The sequence below is a fragment of the Lycorma delicatula genome, chromosome 8 (genome assembly GCF_047948215.1).
Source record: "Lycorma delicatula isolate Av1 chromosome 8, ASM4794821v1, whole genome shotgun sequence".
Lineage (NCBI taxonomy): Eukaryota > Metazoa > Arthropoda > Insecta > Hemiptera > Fulgoridae > Lycorma > Lycorma delicatula.
In genome coordinates, this window is record NC_134462.1 from 82540361 (window position 1) to 82565255 (window position 24895).

The following is a 24895-nucleotide window of genomic DNA, read 5'->3' on the forward strand; positions in this document are numbered from 1 at the left end:
AAAATACTGTAAACTTTTCTTTTAATAAAATAAACTGACTTTAAGAACACCGCTCTAAAACATACTTTTAGAATATTTAAATTTGTTTTAAATATTCTAAAAAAATAATTATAATAAAATAATTCTATATTATAATAAAATTATATTATATTATATTATACAGTTATAATATAATATTATTGTTGGCTAAAATATTTGGTAAGTATTTTTAAATATTAGTTTCTAAAAGCAAATGAAATGTTAAAGAATAATATAGAATTTCAAAAGTACTCTTATAAAGGTATAGTTTTAATAACTCATATCTGGAAGATATGAGTTATTAAAACTATATTTTTTAATATTTTACATGAGTGTAATAATTCTGCAGTTACACCAATGTTCGCCTGAAGTTTCTTAGTTAAATAACAGCAACTTATTTTTGTGGAAAACTCATTCAAGATAAAATTTACAATAAATTTTATGTCAATAAATAATCTACAAAATTACATCCAGAATAAAATTTCTTATAAAAATAAAAATTCATAATTTTTACTGCTTAATATTTTTTTTCTTTTCTTTATATAAAGAGCTTTTGCAGAGTTTTCTGGTTTGCCAGAATATATCAAAACATAAATATATTTAAAAAACTAAAAAATGTAGATTAAAATATTATTTTTACCACTATGACTGAGGTAGTAAACAAACCTCTCTATATTTGAATTTTTGAAACGAAGCTTTATAACGTACGCTTTGGGATAGGGATCCAACTGAGAGAAAACGAGCGTCACGCGCTAGCTGATAACACAGTTCATTCAAGAATCGTGTTCAAAGAATTATACCGTTACTTTTTTGTGAACGGTTTTTGATCACGCTCAAACTTATTTCTACTTTAATAACCAATTCATTTTTTTTGGTTTTACAATGTTTTTTGTTGTATACACTGTATTTCATAGTTAGTTCATATTTCTTATTATTAAAGATAACAAAATTTTATCATTTGTGTATATTGCGTGTGTGTTATTTTGCATCGTTAATAATTCATATAACATTGCGTAAGAAGCATTGCTTGCGTCAAATGTCCACGCAACGACGCATTCGTTTTTATTTAACCTTTTTTTTAATTATATATTTATTTTAGCTATTGTTTTGATGAAGCAGAGATCTCATTGAAAGAGGTTAACACATAGAAAAGAGGAAAAAATAATACTGTTAAACAACTAGTATATGGAAAATTCTAGTTTTATTATTTGCACAAGAGAACCCCCTCTAACCAAAATTCCGAAAAAAATTTATATAATTTAATTTTTTCTGCTTGATGTTTATCAAAAATAAATTCAAAGCGATTTTATTCACACAAAATTAATAAGGAAAAAGAATAGAAAATAAAATGAAAAATCCACTCATTCTCTCAGATATAGACTTTTTTTACTTCCTTGTACGAAGTAAAGGAAGTATTGTGATCACAAAAAATTTCGGTTTTCAGATTTGAACGAAAATATCCATTTTGATCATCCCTGAATCCATTTTGACTAGTTTCAGCTATCTTACGTACGTATGTACGTAACTCTCATAACTCAAAAACGATTAACCGAAGGATGTTGAAATTTTGGATTTAGGACTGTTGTAACATTTAATTGTGCACCTCCTCATCGATGCCCTTCCTCATCGATTTTGATTGCAATCGACTGAACCAAAATTATCCAAAAAAGCCAAAAACCAAAAAATTTGAATTTTGGAATTTTTCTTAACTGCAGTAATAAGCCTTCACTGAGTACTTTTCAATGATATATCATAAGTGGTACTTATTTTCATTGGTTCCAGAGTTATAACCAAATAAAACTTTAATAAATGAAATATTTGGATCTTACAAGGGGAAGGTACATCGGTTCAAATCCGACTTCATCTTCTTTTTTAACATTTTTTTTTTTAATTTAAATATATATATATATATATATATTTTTTTTAGTTATTAACCTTTCATTGTAAAAAGGTTTTTACAATAAATTATAATTCAATAATAACAATAAAAAAGAAAAATTAAAAGATATCAGGAGTTATTAATGAAATAAAATTTTATGTATTTTTTTAAAAATATGTTTGTGTAATTTAATAAGCGTACAAGGATGTGGCTTCCACATCAGATATTTTAAATTTTATATTTGTATTTCTGAAAGTATTAGGAGGAAAGACACACTCGGTAAGTATTTCAGCCATTATGGTTGTAAATAATATTGCAACTAAGGAAACGGAGAGTCCAGGATCAATCTACTTTTAAAACGCAAACATGTAAAATATATTTATATGTGTAATGAATGTTTTTTAATTCTTTGGTTTGATAATTATAAAACTAACTTTTTATTACATCAAAATGAAGCAATATTATAATTTTATTACAAAAATTTTAAAGTAATATGGTATTAACGTACAAAGGACATTAGTAAAATTTTACATACGATTAGTTTTTTATGATTTTTCAAGTTAATGTTGCCCACGCGTTTTACACTTCTCCGTCCTTCGAAACCATTCTTCAAAGAAAACTTAATGTTTTACGGATATCTGGACACACTCATCGTCCCACGACATTAGGAGGTCATCATCCTTCGTAAAGTGCCTCTCTTTCAATCTGTTTTTCCCCTAGGGGAACAACGCAGAACCACATGGAGCGGGGTCAGGATTATAGGGTGGATGGCTCCAAATAATTGGAGCAAATTTTGGAGTGGTGCGCTGGAACGATATCGTGGTGAAAACCACGTTCCCAGCCTTGAGTTTGGAGTAGCTTTTTGAGAGCTTCGATAACTTTAGGGAAATATTTCTAGGTGTATCCTGAACTGAGTTCTAGGTTTCCAACACAACTCTCTCAAAAACTCTTCTCACAATAAAAAATACGGTCATCATTCTCTTCTTCACGATTTGAATTTTCGAACAGCCACAGGGATTTCCTGATATTCGAAATTCACACTTTGTTCTGAACCTTGGTCGGACGTCATAATAGTAAAGCCGAGTTTGAGTCACCTGTCGCAATACTGTTCACAAAGGGTGATTTTCCATATTCAAAGTTTTTCGGCATATCACGGTATCATAAAACACGAACTGCCATTTGATCGTCAGTCAAATAATGCGGCACCCAAAAGATATAAAACTGTCTACCTTCAAGATAATCTCGCAGAATAGCAACAACTACTGGTGCCTTAATGTCCAAAGGCACCTCTGTTTGTTGGTAGGTCACAAGTCTATCTGTCTCAAGCACTTTTCGTTTTCCAATAATGTTTCTCTTAGTCACAGATAAGACAGAGGCGGTCGACCGGAGCTTGGGGCGTCCTCAAGGTCAAAATTTCTTTTCTCAAAATCTCGGTGACCACCTAAATATTCTTTTACGATAAGGACAATCCTCTCCGAGTGAAAGAGTCACTTCCTTTAAAAACTGATCGATCTTACCCACTTCCCGGTATTCTGTTTTTGACCACAATGATATCACTCACTCCATCTTTTCACTAAGACAACTAAAAAGTAAATGACACTGAGGTACTTATTGTAGACTGGGACCTGTCTAAATATTTGCTAACCTATAATACAGTGCAATAACACAATAATAATAATAATAAAATTAGAAACAAGGAATAATAATGAAAGCCATCAATTATCAGAAATCTTTTAGTGATCTATCACTATAACATATTGTACTAGTTACATTAGATTCATAGTAGGGTTTAGTTGAGCAAAAATACAGTTAGTTAGTTAGTTTTACCATATAGTAATAAGCATAATCTATTTTTTATAAATAATATAGGCTAAATTAAACAATAAATATTTCAACTACTCATAACATTTAAAGTTAAATACTTTTTTAAATTAATATATATGTATATATTAATTTTATTAATCATGGCCTGTTGGTATTGATATATTTATATAATAGTTTCAACTTAACAACAATCTTTAATAGCATGTTCGAGTACTTTCGGATTAGTAATCCACCCTCAGGAACATTGATGTGTTATAATTACTTACTTCACATATCATTAATTATACTAATTTGAATTTAAAAAAAAATAATTATATATGTAACATTTGATCGTCAAAAGGTAAGTCAACGTCATCCGTCATGTCAATGTGAAGGTCTCAATTGTTATCCACTAACAATGATAACAATTGAGACCTTCATACTGACATGACGGATAACGTTGACATTATTTTACCTTTTGGCGATCAAATGTTATATTTATAATTTTTTTTTAAATCCAAGTTAGTGTAGTTAATGATATTTGAAGTAAATAATTATAACACATCAATATTCCTGAGGATGGATTACTAATCCGAAAGCGCTCGAATCTACTATTAAAGATTGTTGGTAAGTGGAAACTACTGTATAAATAAATTTTATATATATATCTTACTACAGTGTTTGAACGACATATAACAACAATGTTTTATTCTCTTTTTTATATTTATATAGTTATTAAAAAGTTATAATTTTTTAACATTACTTTAATTAAACATTAAAGATCGAAAAATAATTAACTTGTAAACTAGTTAAATTAAAAGAATAAGAAACAAAAAGGACAAAGGAAGAGAAAAATAAGAAAATATAAAATAGGTCTACCAATTAAAGTTGTGGACAATCATAAAGATAAGAATCAACGTGTTTGATAAGAAATAAGTAAAGGAATAAGAAAGAGACGAACGGAATATGGCACGGAAACGTAGTTTCCCATTAGTATCAAAGAGAACATAAAAAAAGAGATACTAATTTATAGAAGTAATAGAGGCTGCAATAACTCGTGTTTTTTATCTCGACTCCATTTTGGTGCATTAAATGAATGTAAAGTCTGTCGTAAAGATACGATGATGATGAGGAGCAAAAGAATGATGGTAAGACGGGAGGAACCTTGAGGTTAAACCGGGCTAGGTATAGCGCAGCCGCATCTTTCAAGATGTGTTTCGAATGTTTAGATGTTTGGCAAGGGTGAGTAATAAATCCATCCTGGTTCATGGCAGAAGTAAAATAAAAAGGAAAAAATATAAGGATGGACAGACGGTCGGGGAAAACACACGCTATCGTCGATCTTTGTATAACAGACTGAGCAGGTCTGTTAAAAATATATAATCTATATAATATGTGTCGTTTGTAAAATATATATATATATATATATATAAACATTAAAAAAAACATGCAGAACAAACAGGGAAGTTGAATTTGCTAGTCAGCCGGACACTACGCCCCGGACGACATTTTCAAATTTAAACTTGCCAACTGTCACGGGATGAAACAACGATAACTACGGTAGAGTGAGCTGCAACTGGTTCGATAGTGACGCCACCCTTACGACCGCACGCCTCCTGCCGTATATATAACCCCAAGATATCTATTTACAACCTAGATGAACACAATGACTGTTGTATTTTTTCGTTTTCTTCTTTTTTGCATTAGAACAATAAGATGTTGCAACCTATTGTAATACATTTCCGATGACAATAATTCTTGTTAAATATGCATAACTTTGTACTCATTATTCATCTTAAAATTAAATTGTTGCTTATATCTACTCGTAATATGTAATAAATATTAGATAATGATCAACCTTGCTAATAAACTAATCTGCCAGAGAGGTGGACTATAATTTGCATATAAGAAAAATTTTGATTAATTTAATATGCTTTGTTATTTATTATTCTAATTTATAACAACACGAGTTACAATAATTTCAAACAACCATTTCCTCTTCAGTATTAATTTTTATCACCAACCCTTTTATCCTTTATAAATTAAACAAATTTCCTTCATAATCGTACACTTATTTAGTAATTATAACGTTATCAGTTGCATGAATTAGGGATCTATAACAATCTACTCTCTTAACAATATTAGACTACATAATTTGAAAGAACTAAATTTAAAAAAATGTAATTGTTGAAATTCCAAAAAATTATATTTCGTTATTTAACCAGGATTACATATTTAAACTTTTCATGCTTATTTATATTTATTTTTACTTTCTTATACAAAGTAAAGGAAGTATTGTGTTAGCGAAAAGTTTCGGTTTTCAGATTTCAATGGCAATATCCATTTTGACCATTCCTGAATCCATTTTATTATTTACACATGAGAACCCCCCTCTAACCAAAATTCCGAAAAAAAATTTATATAATTTATTTTTTTCTGCTTGATGTTTATCAAAAATAAATTCAAAGCGATTTTATTCACACAAAATTAATAAGGAAAAAGAATCATTCCTGAATCCATTTTAACTAGTTTTAACTAGTTTTAACTAGTTTTATCCATTTTAACTCAAAAAACGATTAGTCACAGGATGTTGAAATTTTTGATTTAGGACTTTTATAAAATCTAGTTGTGCACCTCTCCTATTGATTGCAATCGACTGGACCAAAATTGTCCAAAAAAAAAAACAAAATACAATAAATTTGGATTTTGTACTTTTTCTTAATTGTAGTTATAAGCCCTCATTGAGAGCTTTTCAGTGATATATCATAAGTGGTACTTATTTCATTGGTTTCAGAGTTATAGTCAAATAAAATTTTGATTAATGAAATATTTGGATCTTACAAGGGGAAGGCACATCGGTTTGAATCTGACTTTATCTACTTTTTTTAACTTTTTTTTTAATTTAAGTATATTGATTAATACCTCTATTAAGTTTAATTATTAATACCTCTGATTGTAAAAAAAATTTGACAAATAATAATTCAATAATATCAAAAAATAAAAAAATAAATGAAAAATAATATCAGAAGTTACTATTGAAAAAAAAATTTTTTTTTCATTTTAAGTGAATTACACTTAGTGTAATTCTCGTATCTTAACGTTTATTCTTTTATAATCGTTTTTTATGTGTAATTAAATTAATTTTGTTCTAATCATATTTTTACCTTCAAATATTTTTTTTTTCTTTTATTTGAAATGAATCTGATAATCTGGCTAGCAGTTTGACTTTTGAAAATTTTTCACTTCGTTAAATTAAATACGATTTAAAAAAATTAAAACACCGTATTATTGTTTTTATGTAAATATATATATATATACATAAAGAAAACAATAACACGTTATATAAGATTAAAATTATTAAATTATTCAACCACATATTTGTTGTATTTCTTTATCATAAAATTCTCCCACGCCTCTTTTTTTTTTGTACTAATTTACTCAAAATGATAAACAAGCTATGCAGTAGAGGTAGATAAATAAATACATATATTTTATACAAACAACAATATTAATAGCATATTCAACATTAACATGAATTTTATTTTTAAAACTTAGATAAGAAAACGAGATATAATTACATAAAAGAGGCTAAACATTAATTTTTGTTTAATTATACATAATTTTTTCGTCAGATACATTCTTCTTCCACAAACATTACTAATTAAGTAATCAACTTTATACAGATTCTTTATATAATACAAACTTGGTTATAAGTTATGTTTAGAATTAAATTAAGAAAATAATTATATATATATATATATATATATATATATATATCAACTTTTTGTTTATTTGTTTATTACATGAATTAATATATTAAAATAATAAATGATTCTATAAAGTAAATATATTATGTTAATAGATAATAATTAAAATACTCCTATAATTTTATTTAATTGATCCAATTATCTTTCAATAAATTACTATCAATTAAAATTGATTTCAACAATTTACAATAAAATCTAATGTACATCAGATTTTAATTTTGTGTACGTGTGTATGTATATTTGTATGAGTACAGATTATATTTACATATCTACAAAGGTTTAATGTATGCATATACGCGTAGGTTTATTTCGACGTAACTATTCCTAATTATAAATTTATCAAATTTGTTTTAAAAATTGTAATAAATAAATCTTCTAATTATTTTAATTTTTTAATCAATATTATTATTTTTATTAAGATATTTAAAATGAAGTCGTTTATTCTAAAAAATAAAATATAGAAAAATTTCCCAAAAAATTAATAACATTTGTTTTTTATGCAATTAAGGCCTTGTAACGTAATCCTGTAAAAATATATATTTTTACAGATAAAAATAAAGATGTGATTGTAATTTAATAATATATAAATCGAACGGGTTGAATAATTGAAAAAAATTTAATCAGCGAAAAGAAGTTTGTTAATAAAAACGTAAAATTTTTCATGACCCTTCGTTTTAGGAATACGTTTCAAATGACTCCGAATTTAACAAGGTGGTTGCTACTTTTCTTATTTAATTATCATTAAGCTACTTTACACATTTACACGGTATAAAGAAATGTTATAGAGTTTAATATTCGTTAAAAAAATGTATGTAAGAAAAAGAATGGCTTTAATTTAAAGAGTTATTTAATACTGAACATATAACATTCACAATGCACTACAGTAAAAAAAGTTATACACAGTTATCAAGTAGCGCGTTACAAAAATTACTTTAATTATTCTTTCGAAACAAATGCCAAATATTCTTGTCTTTCTTTAATTAGAGATTTTTGTAACTCCACCGTTTTTTGTTGAAATTATAAACTGTATACTAGATGCGTATCGTAATATTTTTGTTAAAAAATACATTTTCGTGTAAAAACAATTTCCTATCCTCAAGAGGACCGAAATATCAAATGTTTTTTTAACACCTACTATGTTAAAACCAACAATGTATGGAATTTTTAAAAGTATCGAAACGACATATAAATTAATTCTTTAACAAAAACAAATATTAATTTTTTTTATTTAAATTCTTTACAAAGATTTGGAACATTAAAATTACTCTATTGAGGAAATTGAAATGATTTATTATAATTCCTACAGTTTTTCTTCAAATAATCTGAGATTTTCAAGAAAAACCTCTTGTGCGATTCGGCGGAAGAAGACAGAATTTTCTTTTCCGAAACCATCACTATGTCACAATCTCAAGAACACTGATTTTCAGAATACAACGAACTACATATGTTCGACTAACAAACGAGTAGACACTACACACAAGCATAAAGTTTAAATTTACTCACCACTGTGATTAGTGAGTCACAAGCAAATAAAAGCATTGTATAAGCGCGTCTGAAAAGTACACAAATTCAAACTCTACACAACCTTAATTTGAGGTTATATTGTCTGTTGTCAACATTAAATCGAATATAACTGAAGAATGACTCAATAAATCTTCATGAAATTCTCAAATGACACAACTTCAGATTCTCAGATTCAGTACTATAGATATCTAAACTTCAATGAAATAAATTTAGTAACTTTGGAGATTTACAAAATTTTATACATGAATGATATTTCCGTAACTCTCATATCTCAAAACGTGAATAAAATTCATTTTCAACCCCTAATCCCATCTGCGACTGAAAAAAATACTTCAAATTGGGGCTATGTTTCCTGTTATCGACCTTGAGCGTAAATCTGGAATGAATCAAGCAATCTTCATCGAATTTTTACATTCACAATTTCAGATACATTATTACAGCATATTTAAATTTAAATGAAATTAACTGATTAAGTAGTTTCGAAAATTTTCGAGCCACACATTTTATACATATTTCTAAAAAAAAACATATATATATATATATAAAGAAATTACATTATAAGTGAATGGAATTTTCATACTCATAATACCTCAACGTAAAGAAAATTCAATTTCACCCCCAATTACACCGTGCGACCATAAATGACAACATATCAAAGAAAAATACGGTAATATCAAGGAAAATTGTGGTGTATAACATTTAATTTTCTCAATCAACCAATTCATAAGATATAATACAAACTTATTCTTTTTCCCGTCATTTAATATTACTCGTTTTAAAGAATTTAGAAAAAAATTAGGTTCTAAACATTTAACTATGTAAAAACATGAAACTAAATTTAAAAAAAAAAAATTAAAATATCAAAGGAAAAAAATACCAGCAATGTGTAAAATAATACTTTTTTTTTAATAAGTAGTAAAAAAAAATTATAAAACGAAAATAAATTTTAACTTGTCCGTAGATTAAATTCCTGTAAATATGATGTTAGCTAGATTGAATTCACTACAATAAAAGAAAAAAAAAACTGCTATCATTTAACCCCTATACTTGTAATTGTTTAACAAAATTTCATTACATCAAAACTTTGTTTTGTTTAATGATGAAGGAAAAGTTCATTGTATTATATAACATTAAAAATGAATTTTATTTAACAACATTCTATAACGTTTATTATTTTTTTTTCATTTTATTATTATTTTTTTAATTAAAATTTTTACTGAAATATTACATCTTAACAGAGAGGTATTTTATTAATTTTAATGAACAAGCTTTGACAAAATACAAAGAGAATGTTAAAAACAACATAAAAAATAAGCTTGTGTTAGCCAGAACATTAAAAAAATTAAATTTAACACAAATGTTATTTTTATGCAGGTAAAAAAAATTAGTTCGTTATCTTTTTTAAAATAAAAATAACAATAAAAATTAATATCAACAATTTAAAAGCGTTTGTTTTAATTTTCTACCTTTATTATAATTTCTTTCAATAAAAGTAAAAACATGCGCGTTTGTAATAATTAGACCTAAATTACATAGTGTTATTTAAGTAAAACATCACAATTATTTCATTAATTAAATGATAATTATTTTGTTATAATAATTGTTATAATTTCTATAATAGGTTTATCTAATTTTATATAATATACATATATATTTATGCATTATCAACAAATAATAAGGTCATAAACGTTTGGCTTGGTTGTCATACATTTTTCAAATTCTAGCCAGGAATCAAATCCGGGACCTTCGCTCAGCGGTATGGGATGTCAGTTGATTGTTTGTATCATCGAAGTGTCAATTTATTTTAAAAAAAAGTTGATTTATTTAAGAAAGTGTAATAAAGCCCAGGAAAGTAAATGTTGGACTTTCTAAAAGAAAATGAAAACTGTCGACAACTCAAAAATTTAGCTAAAAATAGAGAAGTTTGAAGATGGATACGATGTAAGAGATCTCTCTCGGAATAGGTTAATCACGTGATGATGATGATGTAAGTTATATTTGAAAAAGCTAAAAGAACACTTTTATTTCTAGTTTTCTTTCAAAGTAATAAAATCGTAAACAAATAATTGAGAAGCTGGAATTTTAATTTTTAGTTTTGTAATACGTTTTTATAATTATCTTATTACTCGGTAAAAAATTTCTGGAAATTACCCATTAATCTTATACTCACATCTAGACTTACATTAATTGAATGAAAAACATTTGCTTTTATTGAGTGTATACTGAAAAACGTTTGCATGTAAGAGTAAATACGTTTTTTTTTTTATTTCAACTTTTATTTACAATAGGTAAAATTTTCTTTGGAACCTTAAGTAAATTATATTATTAAATTCAAGTTAAAAAGGAATCCTCATTGAGATTTGTCAAAAGTTATATATACTTGTGCCATGTAAAACTTCTGAGGGTAGAACGTACGTAAGGTAGAAGTACAACAAAAAACAAATAACAATAGCAAGAATCACAAAAATGGCAGAAAACAAATAACAAGGACCAAAAAAGGGCAGATTTATGAAACACCTAGAAAAAAATAAACCAAAAAAGAAAAAAGCTAAAATGAATGTGAAAATAAAAACAGAGTGGAAGAGAATGAAGGTTGATTAATTAATGCTCAACATATAGCGGGTGTGTAATAACATCATACAGTGTAATTACACTGTATGGAGTTAACTAAGGTCGAGAATGAATAGCCGTCTAAGTCTTCTGACAATTTCACCGTTGTCCAGACGGTTTACGGCTAAGTGGTTATTTAGCCGAAGTGCATATTTCAAACTGAAGCGCTGTATTTCTTCCTTGACGTTCTAAAAATGTTGCTGTTCTCCTATAAGCTTCTGCTAATGACGTTAACAAGTCTATGCGTTTGCTCAATAATGGGGATCCCCGCTACGGAAACCGAACTGTTGATCTGGAATAACATGACTCTTCTCATGAATAGGTCACAACCTCCGAAGTAATAACATTTCTAATACCTTCGACAAAGTAGGCATTAGGCTTATTGGGCAGTACGAGTTTACAACACGGTCAAGTTTACCTGATTTCGGTACCGTAACCATACGTGAAACTTTTCACTCGGTAGGGAAATACGTCGTCCAGAGGATACCATTTAAGGGATAGGTTACATGCTGAATGGTTTTGTAAGGAAACATAAATAGCATCTTATTTTTTATCAAGTCAAAGTCAGCGGCCTTCTGTTAGTTTTTCCCTTCCTTGTAGAAGGAAGGGAAAACCTCACTTGTTTTTCACTTGTAGAACCTACGCTGAATGCTGAAGAAAACGGCTTTACAACTAGACTCATAGGAATCAGGATGCTCAACAATTCTATGAGTTTCTCTTCACAAGGAACCCGCAATCAACCGGTTAAGTAAGTACCAAAGAGTTAAGCCTTTTCTCTGAAACTCGGAGCCCACGATCTCCTCCTTCAGAGAAGGAATCGATCGTGGAGGGCGGCAAAAGCTCTTCGTGGTTCTTCATAAACAGTAACCGTTTCTACGAGAAGGGAATAATATTTCTAGGTAATTTTTTAATGTAATTTTTTTAATTGATTTACGCAGTTGTTTCAATCTGCAAGATGTCCTGTTTAAGGATGTTCTACCTTCAGATTTTCCTGTAGCATTGCCATCGCATCCTAAGCCTCCTCTTTGCAACAATAAGACTCATCACCTCTCTTACGTATCGCACTTCATCCTTTTTCTCGTATCTAACCTCGGATGTCGAACGCCAGACAGGTTCCTGCAGAACTGATGTCAAGATCTTCGTCGTGTCATCGATTTCAGCGAAACAGGCACTATCAGTTTTTCTTCAACCCATCTGCTAAAAGTTGGTTGCTTTTATAAGGATTTGAATACTAACCAATGGATACGGTGTACTTTGGTGTTTGGGTTCAATTAACCTTACGTCTTAGGAATGATCGTCCTGAGTCTATACAAGACCAGCTCATTTACATATCCTCATCTCATTAGGCCGTTGGGAATTGTTTATTGTTCACTAGTTGAAAAGATTGCAACGTACACATTAGGAAAATAAAATAAAATTTTAATAGAATGGACTGTTTTTGAAACGGTCCTACGTATTTTATATTATTATTACTACTACTGTCTTTTTATTTAAAACATTTAATAATACAAATATATCTTGGTAAAGTTTAAGTCCACAACATTTCTAAAAAGAAAAAAAATAATTTAATTTATCTTTTATTACCATCAAAATAAGTAGAATTCATTTTATAATTAAAATGCATTAGCAATAAAATACATTAGCAATAAGTGTTATATACAAAGATAAAATTTTACAATTCGATTTGCAGTTAAAGTTCATTTAGATTGAACGGATGTCGATTGGATGTAAATTACATTACAGAATGAGCCTAAGAGAGTGCCTGGTCTATATGGCGTTAGTTTGTCGCCAAGAGCGATGCTATCAGTCACACACGTCCTACTATTTCTTACTGTTAGTTATCCAACCACCCACCTGTCCAGTTTAAAACCACCCACCGCACCCGTATGGCAGCATGGCACCAGTCAGACACGGATTATTAAGGGAGGATACTTTGTACAACAGTGCTTATTGTATATATTGTCTATGTTATAGAGAAATGTTATCTATGTATCTATGTTAAAAACATTACATCGGAATGGTAAGCTGATCTATTGTACCTGCATAAAAGACAGACATGTTCTCCTTTTTTGACAAAGATTCCTTTAAAAAGAAAATAAAGAAGTAATATTATGTGATGAGGTCAACCTTTCGATGTAAGTAAACTGTGTGATATTAAAGTGAAAAATCTGATGCGGACACTACATGACTTCCTTGTACGCTTATTAAATTACATATACACATTTTTAAAATTACATAAAATTTTATTTCACTAATAACTTTTGATTTTTTTCATATTTTTTTTATTGTTATTATTGAATTATTATTTATTGTAAAATTGTTTGTACAATCACAGCTTAATAATCATTATTAAATCAATATATTTAAAAGAAAAAAAGTTAAAAAAATGGAGAAGTCTGATTCAAACCAATGGGCCTTCCCCTTGCAAGATCAAAGTATTTCATTAATTAAAACTTTATTTGGCTATAACTCTGGAACCAATGAAAATTATACTTATGATATATCATTCAAAAACTCTCAATGAGGGCTTATTACAATAGTTAAGAATGTTCAAAATCCAAATCTTTTTGATTTTGGGCTTTTTTGGTCATTTTTGGTCAAATCGATTGCACTCAAAATCAGGAGTGCACAATTGGATGTTATATTACTTCTAAATTCAAAATTTCAACATAACCTAGAGGTAGTAGCTGGAAGTCATTTAAGGATGTAGTCCATGGTTTTCTTGGAAATAACAAAGCAGAAGATTAAAATAAAATCTTTTGAATCTATAAAAATGTAGGCTGCGGTATAACATTAAAAATGATTACCGATCATAAAAGAAAGCAGTAATTTATTAGTTTATGGATACTAGTTCAAACATTTTAGGTACATTTTTTCTATTATAGTTATATTCTACAAGTTATTTTTATTTAATAAGCAAAACGAAATATGAGTATTGAAAATATCTATAACACATTACAAAATTTATTATATCTCTAAAACTTTGATCACTTTAAAACTTTCATATTACTAGTATTTCCTGAAGAAAGTATTACAAAAATATGTTGGGTGATGGAGAAAAACTGACTTCATTTTCAATTTAGAAAAAAAAATATAATACAATTCACTTATTGGTGTTTCAGTTCAAAAAACGTTTTTCCATTTTCTTGGCCAATGTAATTTTTTAAAATTTTTATGAAACATTTGTTCTTCCATAAATTCATATTTTGCTACATAAAAGATTTTGCTAGTTAAATCCGTTTCCTCATTAATCAAAATCACTTGTTTGGGAATCCTATTATACTGAGGGTAATACTGCATACACATTCAATGCAGATTGCTTCTACGTGAATCTATTACTTTTTAAGGGAGTTCTATTCGGATTTATTTTCAGTAGATTTTTCTATATTTTCTAAATGTACTGCATTTGATTTTCAAGGTTTTTCTGTTCGAAACAGTTTTTCTACGAGATTATCTTTCTAAAAAAAATGTCATTTTAATCACCATAAACCCAACTAATGTCTTTAAACAATAATACAAGAAAAATATATCTGTACGTTGGTACATGACTAGCCCTTTCTTATATTAAATTTTAAACTTTGTATAATTGTCTGTATTAAATTGAATCAATTTCTTTCAATTCAGGCTAATTAATTAATTTAAAAATAAAATATAATTCATGTTTATTAAGTATACTTTCATAACTGCTTACATTATATTTTTGTAAATCCTTTTAAAAAACCTTACTTATCAAACCAAATAATTTTTTTGCACAGGCGGAATTAGAAAATGTTACTTTACCCGACAAGTATTTCATTCTTAGACTTATTATTTATCCATCGTATAGAAAACCGTATTTTGGAATAAATGTTTTAGGAGTATTACTCCTCCATAGATTTTTGGTTTAATAATTCCCATAATTCTTTAGCGTGGACCTATCTAAACTCTGAAAATCTATATTCACGAAGTCAAAATGAAGGAGAAGGGATAAAAAATAAAGAAGGAAGATTTACGAAAGGAAGAACCGTAACGTGAAACAAAATAAACTGATCCAGATAAAGGATTATAGGTCTATTCCAAAAAAAAAATGGAACTAGTTTCTCCTGTAATATCTGAAGATATAGAGAAATTTTTTATTCAGATCCTGTTCACAACTTACTGATAATTGATTTTTCGTGATTTTCAAGTAAAATATATCATCTGATTTGGAAGTAGAGAATTCCAACGTTCAAATCCTAGTAAAGGCAGTTACTTTTATACGGTTTGGAATACTAGATTGCGGATACCGGTGTTTTTTTTTGGTGGTTGGGTTTCAATTAACTAACATCTTGGAAATGGTCGACCTGAGACTGTACAAGATTACACTTCACTTACGCTCATACATATCCTCATTCATCCTCTCAAGCAATATCTGATAGTGATTCCCGAAGGCTAAACAGGAAAAATTTATATATGGCTCAAAGAAAGTTAAAAAATTTAAGGTTAATAAAAAAATACAAGATTAGCCTTTGTATAGGACCCGCAACTACATCTGTAAAACCAGTTTTGTTGTTTCATTTTCATAATTTTAAATAATTTTTACTGTTTATTAATTTGTTTATCAATAATAAAAAACTCAAAAGAAAAAACAAATAAAAGAATCCCAAAATTTAAATAATTTGCGGAAATTAGCACACTAGATATCTAGAAAAGACAGGGATGAAAGCTAGAGTAAAGAAAATAGAAATACATGTCATTTAATTAAAAACATATAATATAACATCATATAGTATAACACAACATACATAGCAACAATAAATCGTTTTCCAAAAATACAAAACTGAAATATTATAAGACAGTAATACGTCTGGAACTATATTGGGAAGAGTTTACAAAAAAATTCAGAAAAATAAATAAGTAAAATTAAAAATTTCGGAAATAGACAGTTCAAAATATTAAAAATTAAATTATATATTAAGAAAATTATAGGAAATCTATAAAAAGTTTGAAAAAATAGAACAAATAATGAGGAAAAAATTAACAATTTTACAGACACGTTTATGAATAAATAAGAACCGATTAATTAGAAAATTTTTTAATATTTTTTTAAAAAAAAGGAAAAACAAAAATATACTAATTTAGAGAAGCAGAAAAGGATTTGAAAATGCTCAGTATAAAAGTAGAAATTTAAACAGACAATTTTTCAGAAAAAGGATAGATGAATCTGAATTTTCAGAAGAGCAGAAGAAAAAGAATAATCGTAGACAGAGTGATGAGATGAAAAGAAAGATGATTGAAAGCATGAACATTCTTTGAAAAAGAAAGAAATCTGAACTATGTAAAGTGATCCTTAGAGGTCAGATCGAGAGTAAAAAAAATTTTGTATAAGATTATTTTTTATATAAAAAAAAAACCTGATTACTGCAACAAATTCAAAACTCAATCCCGCCATGTTAAAAAATAATCATATTATTATTCCGGTTTTATATAATAATAAATCAATGCAAGTTGAAAATTAATTTAAAAAAAATACATAACATACGAATTTGTGTGTAAAGAATTTAGATAAAAATTTAATTTTTAATTAGGATTAAAAGCTTAGGTATGATGTATGATAAAATGTTTTTAAACGTTTTAAAAATAAAATAATATAAAAGAATACAATAAACTAAAGCTTACAATAAACACGGTTTGTCAGTTTATGTGTACATATATATATATATATATATATATATATATATATATATATATATAGCCATAACGTGTATAAAAAAGGGGTTGTAACTGAAATCTGTCATGATTTAATTACCGACAGAGAGACTGAAGGTTGGTGTGTATTATTAATTAAAAAATATACACAGAAACTAATTTATATAATATGTACAGTAGAAGGGTGATAACGTTTAGAAGAGTGATAAAGGGCGAGAGAGGAGGAGTTTGTCAGTATAAAAGGGGAGAGGAGGATACGGGTGGAAGAGAAGTGTAGAGGAAAGAGAAGCGCGGTCGTGTGATGATGGATTATATGTATTGTTAATAATGATGATCAAACCCTACTTGTTTGATGACAACAAACGAGGAACGTTGGTTTGCTGACTTGGAAGCTAACTAGCCTATAGGATAGGCTCTCTAGCTAGTGTTTAGCTCGGTGGTGCTAACTGTAGGAATAGTCGAACTGACAAAATATGCACACAGCTGTCTTTCTGACAGCTAGAATATATTAATCGCTAACAATCAATATTGCTTGCAGTAGTTCATTTATCATCGGGAACTGTTAACAGTTACCATATGGAAATGACGTTACCTACATATATATATATATATATATTCTACATATACGTCTGTATAGATCGTATAGTAAACTACATTTTTACGTTTTCTTAATTCTTATTGTGTGGTTCATACAGTTATACAGCTTTATTATAGTTAATTTAAATCGTATCTTCCACTTTATTATTTTTAATTACATGTCTAATTGTACCTGTTATTTGATACAATAACATACTAAATGATGTGCATAAAACAAAGTGGTTACTTCTACTCGAAATTTTTAATTACCAGTTTTAGAATGAGAAAGAAAAAATTAATTCCGACTAATATATAATCTTATTATTCGGAATATCACAAATAACTACTAAGGTTAAATGTAAAAAAAAAAAAAAAAAAAAAAAAAAAAAAAAAAAAAAAAAAGAGTAATTCTGAAAAGCTAACCAAGTATTTCATTTTTTTATAAAGATTGTAAGAAGGATGCTCGTGTTATGTTTAGCTGAAATTAAAACTGTGTATATTTAAATTTATAAAAGGAAAACGAACAAAGAACGAAGATAAACTCAATGTAAAGAATTATTGGTTGTTGAAAGTAAAATATCGATTTTTTTGTTGGAACGTTTTTCCAGAATTATAAAAAAGTGAAGGATCATTACCGAGGATTAAAAATAGATTCGTTTCTACATTTTTTCAGCAATCCAGGATCTCAGTTCGGTATAGTTGAACATGGAGTTCATTTTCTCCACTGTGAATTATATAATGGATCGTATTATTGAAAAAACAAACAAGTGACTTTATTTTCGTAATACAAAAAGCAAATAAATGAGGGTAAGGTTTTCTGGAAAACCTGGTTTCTGCTGCCGATTTTAGTAGGGGCATTAAATTCTCCTCATATTAAGGTAAAGAAACTGGTTCCGTTTGCGAATGAGTATATTAACAGAAAGGAATGATAGCTTGCATAAACTTGTAGACTATGTGTAATGCTAATGAAAAAGAAATCCCTTTCGGCACACCGGAAGGCGGAGGTAGATTTCGCTGGTGCTAAGTTGGGGATAAAAAATATTTCCACCTTAAAGTTAAGCAAAACTTCAAATTTACTCAATACGACAACGGTTGCATTTGAAAAAAGTTTTACATGTTTAGCATACAACAAACCTCATCCTCTTACAATTCCAGCAATATTTTGGTCATCACTTGCCGTAAGGGTTGATCATATCAAAAATTGTTATAGACAAAAGTTTTACGTAATGTTTAGAGGACTAACAACCACTTTAAACCGTATCGACACTGAGCCTGTTAAGGGGGTATGATTTTTTTGTCTTCAAAACCTCATTTTTTCCACCCTCTGGGCCAATGGTTGGTGATATCAAAAACCTAAGTAAGTTTAAACTAGGCCCTACCTAGGTAAGTTTCAGGCTCTTATCCAAAGAATAGCTGGAACTTTAAACGAATTCGATATTTTACTTAATAAGAAAGTTATACCGATATTTTGTTTTTTCGAAAAAGCTTCCCCATTTCCACCTCAATAGTCTGATTTTGCCCATTAACAAACTCGACCGAGATTTTGGGTCGTTATATTTTATGTATCAATTTGAAAGTAATTGTCGCAAAATTACGGCAGTTATTTTGTCCTTAAAAAAAGTGAAATATACATACACTTTTGAACTGACGGTGGTTTTGAGGTATGAGGGATGTGAAACGCAAAGATATATCGAAATTTTCCGGAACTCGAATCATGGTACCTATTACACAATAGGTAGGTTTCTTATGAAATCTACCTAATTTACTCGTACCAGTAATGAATGACCCAGAAGCACTCAAATTGCTACGATTTAGAGATACAGCTCAGTAAGAGATATAACTTCACAGTATGACAGGTCGGCCTGTTCACTGGTAAATTCGGGCTGTGAAATTTCACCCTGATTGGTCCATGTGGTTCATGATGTTGAAACTCCGTTCAAACATCCAAGAAATTTTTCGGGCTGTTATTTATTCAATCTTATATTCTATAACACAAATATTCTTAGCTTATTTGTTTCATTACTTTCAAAGTGATGATCTTTTGTGCTTTTTAGTGTTAATTTCCATAATTACCACATCAGTCTCTTCCGTCAAAATATTATTTTTCTGTTCATCGTGCACTTCATTAACAACAGCCGCACTGCTTGGAACTTTGAAAAAAACAGGAATTTTTTTTGTTTTAATAATATTAAAAAACCTTTGAACTTGTGTTTATTTCAGGTTAAATTTCAATCACTTTTCTTCTTAACATTAGTAATTTTTTGTTGTTTAGTGTTTTAGTTAATGTATTTTCTTTGTAAAGGCATGGTAGTACTGCTAGGTAATATTTCTTAAGCTTGCTTTTTGGAATTAAAATCTATTAGGTATTTTAGACTTCTGTAAAATAACGGGATGTTTCCAAACAATCTTTATAAAAAAATCCCTGTCAGATTTCCTTTAAATTTCGAACTTTCCTTTGCTCGATGATGACTTTAATGCGAACTGTTCAAGAGAGAATCTGCCACTGATATCACGAAACTACACAATTAGAGCGTGTACGATAATAACCGGCTAATATGGGGACAGCCGAAATTAATCAAAACTTAACCCGAATTACTAGTACGCCTACTAATTTATTGTTCTGGAACTCCGGATAAATGGTTCATTGGTTATCAAGTACAGCTAATTAATCTTATTCAAATCTGAAGAAAAAAGTTTTATTTTTTTCGTAAAAAAGGATTTGAAGAGAAGAGGACCTTAAGTTTTACCTTCGAGTAAACCGGGTGATATAGAAATGTAGGAGATTCTTCTGAGTCTCTTAAATATTAAAATTATTATATTGAATATTATATTGTTATATTGAATATTATATATTATATTGAATATTAATATTATATTGAATATTAAATATTCAAAACGTCTCAGGTTTCATCTTCATTTTTCAACAATGCTATAATTTTTAAATAAAATAGAACTGCGCCACAACTATCTAACAGCATGGTAACATAAATTGACGTTGTAGTTAGAAGAACGAAATGGTTATGAGCTATTTCTGTAGGAAGAAAATTAATTTGTTTTTTAAAAAAGAGATATAAGCTGGATCATAAAAAAATAATTTTACAGTAGTAAAATTATTAATTTAAGTAAAATTGGTCAACAGAATTATAAAAAAAATTTGGCAAAGCGTTGCATAAATTTACCGAATTTTTTCTTACCAGATTTTTATTTTAAAGACACTATAGGATTTTTAAACATTAATGACTCAATTATGATATATTTAAGTAAAATTAAGAAAAATAGTGAATCTTATATATATATATATATATATAAATGAATGATTATATATTTGTTTGTTTGTTCCTTATGCATTCCTATACCATTCATACGGTTGGGATGAAACTTTGGTGCTTAGTTATGCGCACGCCCACAAAGATTTCTGAATTAGTTTGGCCCGCTAGGTGGCGCTGGGTCGAAATATTTACGAAACAAATATACAGACTTCCTTCTTCTATATATATATTCTATGTATATATATATACATATATATTCTATGTATATATATATACATATATATTCTATGTATATATATATATACATATATATATATGTATACATATATATATAAGACTAAAAAACTACTGGACTGATTTAAGCAAGGGAAAATGGGTGAAAGGGAAAAAGGGGGAAAGGAAAAACGGAACAGGGAAAAAAGAAAAGAAAATAGTGGAAAGGGGAAAAGGGGAAAGAAAGGGAAAAGGCAAAAATTGATAAAGTGAAAGGTTAAATTTTGTGAATTCCATAATGTTCAGTTTTTTAATGTTTTATCAAACTTTCAATTGTTTTCTTTCAATCTATAAAAATATGCTCAAATGTAGCAATAGCGAAGCATTGCCGAGTCCGCAAGTACATATACAAAAATGAATGTTTGAGTTAGTTAAGACCCGCTAGTTGGCGCTGGGATCGATATATTTCGGAAAATTGTATTTATGGTCCAATTTGGCTCATATTCAAAATACAAATTAGTTAAGTGAAAACTTGAAGAGCAATATTTTATGCGATAAATGAACCCACTAGGTGGCGCTGGGGTTGAGACATTTAGAAATATTTTAATCACATAATAACTGTCTGAGGCTGTCGATATTGACATAGACAATGATCGATATAGACAATGACATTCGATATAGTCGATATCTCTCGATATATACAACTACAGTAAATTTATTAAAAGAAGTTTTAGGTATTTTATTTATACGTTTTTTTATGATTTTATTTTTCTATGAGCTATAGTTTTTTAATGAGTTTAATGAATACAGAGAGGCTCTGCCAGGGTACAGAGCCCCCTGGCTAGAAGAGAAGATCATGTGACGCGAGCCTTGACTAGTAAACATCCCTGATCGCGACGGGAAACGCAAGCAACAATATAGCGCGGGCGAAGCCGCGACGGGTCTGCTAGTTGTTCAATAAAAAAATCCGGTACCGCTTTATCCAATTTTCTGTTAGGGAGCAAACTGGGACTTATAAGTCAGAATGTTTTATGCCTGTTGTCACGCAGTGTCTTTGCGTTCTATTTTAAGAATTTTAGTCATATTGCTGCCTGTTTATCAATCGATTTGAATAAGCGAGCTGTGATTTTGTTCACAAAACCTTTTGTTCATTTTTTCACAATTAAAGATTTAAGAATTTAAAGAAAAAAGAATACGATAAAACTAAATTTTACTTAGAGTAATATAGATTAAAAATTAATATTAATATTATTAATTAGGAGTTTTTGTGATTAAAAAAGTTTAATGGCCGCCATATTGGAATTTATAAAGATAACATTTTTAAACGTATTTATTCTGTAGAATATGTTACCGATACATATCAAATTTCGTTAAAATATATTAATGCGTCGTTAAGATAAAATTTTTATTTGAAAAATAACATGAAATTTTTGTTTATTTTTACTCCGTAAATCAGTTTCTTAAGTTTAGCCGACACCTTCCAGGACAACCGGTTTATTAATTTAAAGTGAACGGGTAATGGCAGTGGCAGATGGATGGAAAATAAAGTAAATAGGGGATTTGTTTACACTTTATTTGTTTACTGTGTTGTCCTGAATTAATCCCTTACGGTGCCCAACAACTCCCGGCATAACCTGTCGGGGAAAAAATAATATGGTACTGTGAATCTTTCTTGTTCGATAGGTCAACAATCGGCCCAGAATTGGGATATACATATTAACAAATATTTGTACCACATTTCAAATTTTTTAGTCGGCGTTTTTTCAAGATATGAAATGAAAGCTATTTATAAATAATGATTATTCTCTCACCCCTTATTCCGTCCGATTAACTTAACTTTTCTAATTTCAAATAACTTAATAAGTACTATTGTCAAACTAAAGCTCAATTTTCTACGACTACTATATACAACTAAAAAATGGCGAAAATTAAATCTACCCTTATATAATTTTTTTCTGCTTCACATATTTGTACTTTCTTTATTTTGGTTTAACCTCCGCAACCACCGCAAGGCACTGCTTCAGAAGATGTAGAAGGATGATATGTATGAATGTAAGTGTAGTCGTTGTACAGTCTCAGGTTTGACGATTCCTGTGATATGTGGATAATTGAAATCCACCACCAAAGAACACCGGTATCTACGATCTAGAACTCAAATCCGAATAAAAGCCTTTACTAGATTTGAACGTTAGAACTCTCGACTTCGAAATCAGCTGATTTACGATGACGAGTTCACCACTAGACCAAACCGGTGGGTTAAATATATATCCGTATTTAAGTATATTAAATTTCTAAGCTTTTTTTACCATTTTTTTGGACTTAGGGAGTAGTGAAATGTAGACATTTGTAAAAAAAAAACCGATATGGAAATTTTGATCCGATCTATATGCCTTTCTTTTCTAACCATATCTACTATATAGCAGCAATATTGACACAGCCGGGAAAGTAAAAAATGAATATAAACAAAATGAAATTGAAACTATTACAAGGATGATAAAAATGAAAAAAAATATATATATATAATTTAGTATAAATTAACAGTTTACGTCTGTAAGGAGAACATTGATAATATGATACGTTCCCGATCCTTTGAAACTGATCAAATTTATAACGAAAATACCCAAAATTAAGATATTTTATTACGATATTAAAGATATAATTCAAGAATTACCTTAATGAGATAAAACAATAACATGAAACCCACATCTTTAAGATAGTCTGGTCGTCATAAACTATGCGTTTTATACATGTAAAATTTGTTTTGGTAAAAAAAAAGTGAACAAAGAAAAATTGTTATAAGGCTGATCCCAAAATTATAGACCCATAACAATTAACACACTTCTCATACAATGGAGATATAAAAATAAGGGTTTCAAATTACAATCTTGATTTAGACATGCACTCTGTATAAGGTTTCTGTATAAGATAATCTATTTCTTTATCTAAACTCTGTTCCCTCAGGTAATATTCAAAATGTTTCTACCTCCGTTAAAGGAGATATAGAGTGGTTTAAACACTTTTTTTTTATAACCATTTTTTTTCTGAATTTTAATCTGACAGCCCTAGATTCAAATACTAATATGAAAACACAGTAACATTTTAAACATTATAATGTGATATTTTATTTAATTGTTCGTTTTTAGGCAAATTTATAATTTTATTCTAATTTTACTAATTTTCTGCAAAATATTTTATTAAGAAAACAAATTAACCAATTAAAAAAAAAAAAAATAGCAGCAGCTTAAAAAACTACCCTAAATTACCAATTAACATTTTTTCAATTCTTTAAACTTAAAATTTTTAAAGTGAGCGTCATGAAATTGTTTAAATATTGCAAGTACAATCCAAAAGGCAAAGAACATTTTGATAAGATTTATTTAAAATATTTTTTTGGTTCTTTTATTTTTATTTAGTTAGAAGAAATATATATGTAATTATGTGTAATAATGCGAAATATTTTGGATCGCTCTAATATTTAAATTTCAAACATTAATTACATATATTTAAAAATAATAAAAAAACAAAACAAATTACAAAAATATTTTCGATTAATTAAGCTTTTATTTAAC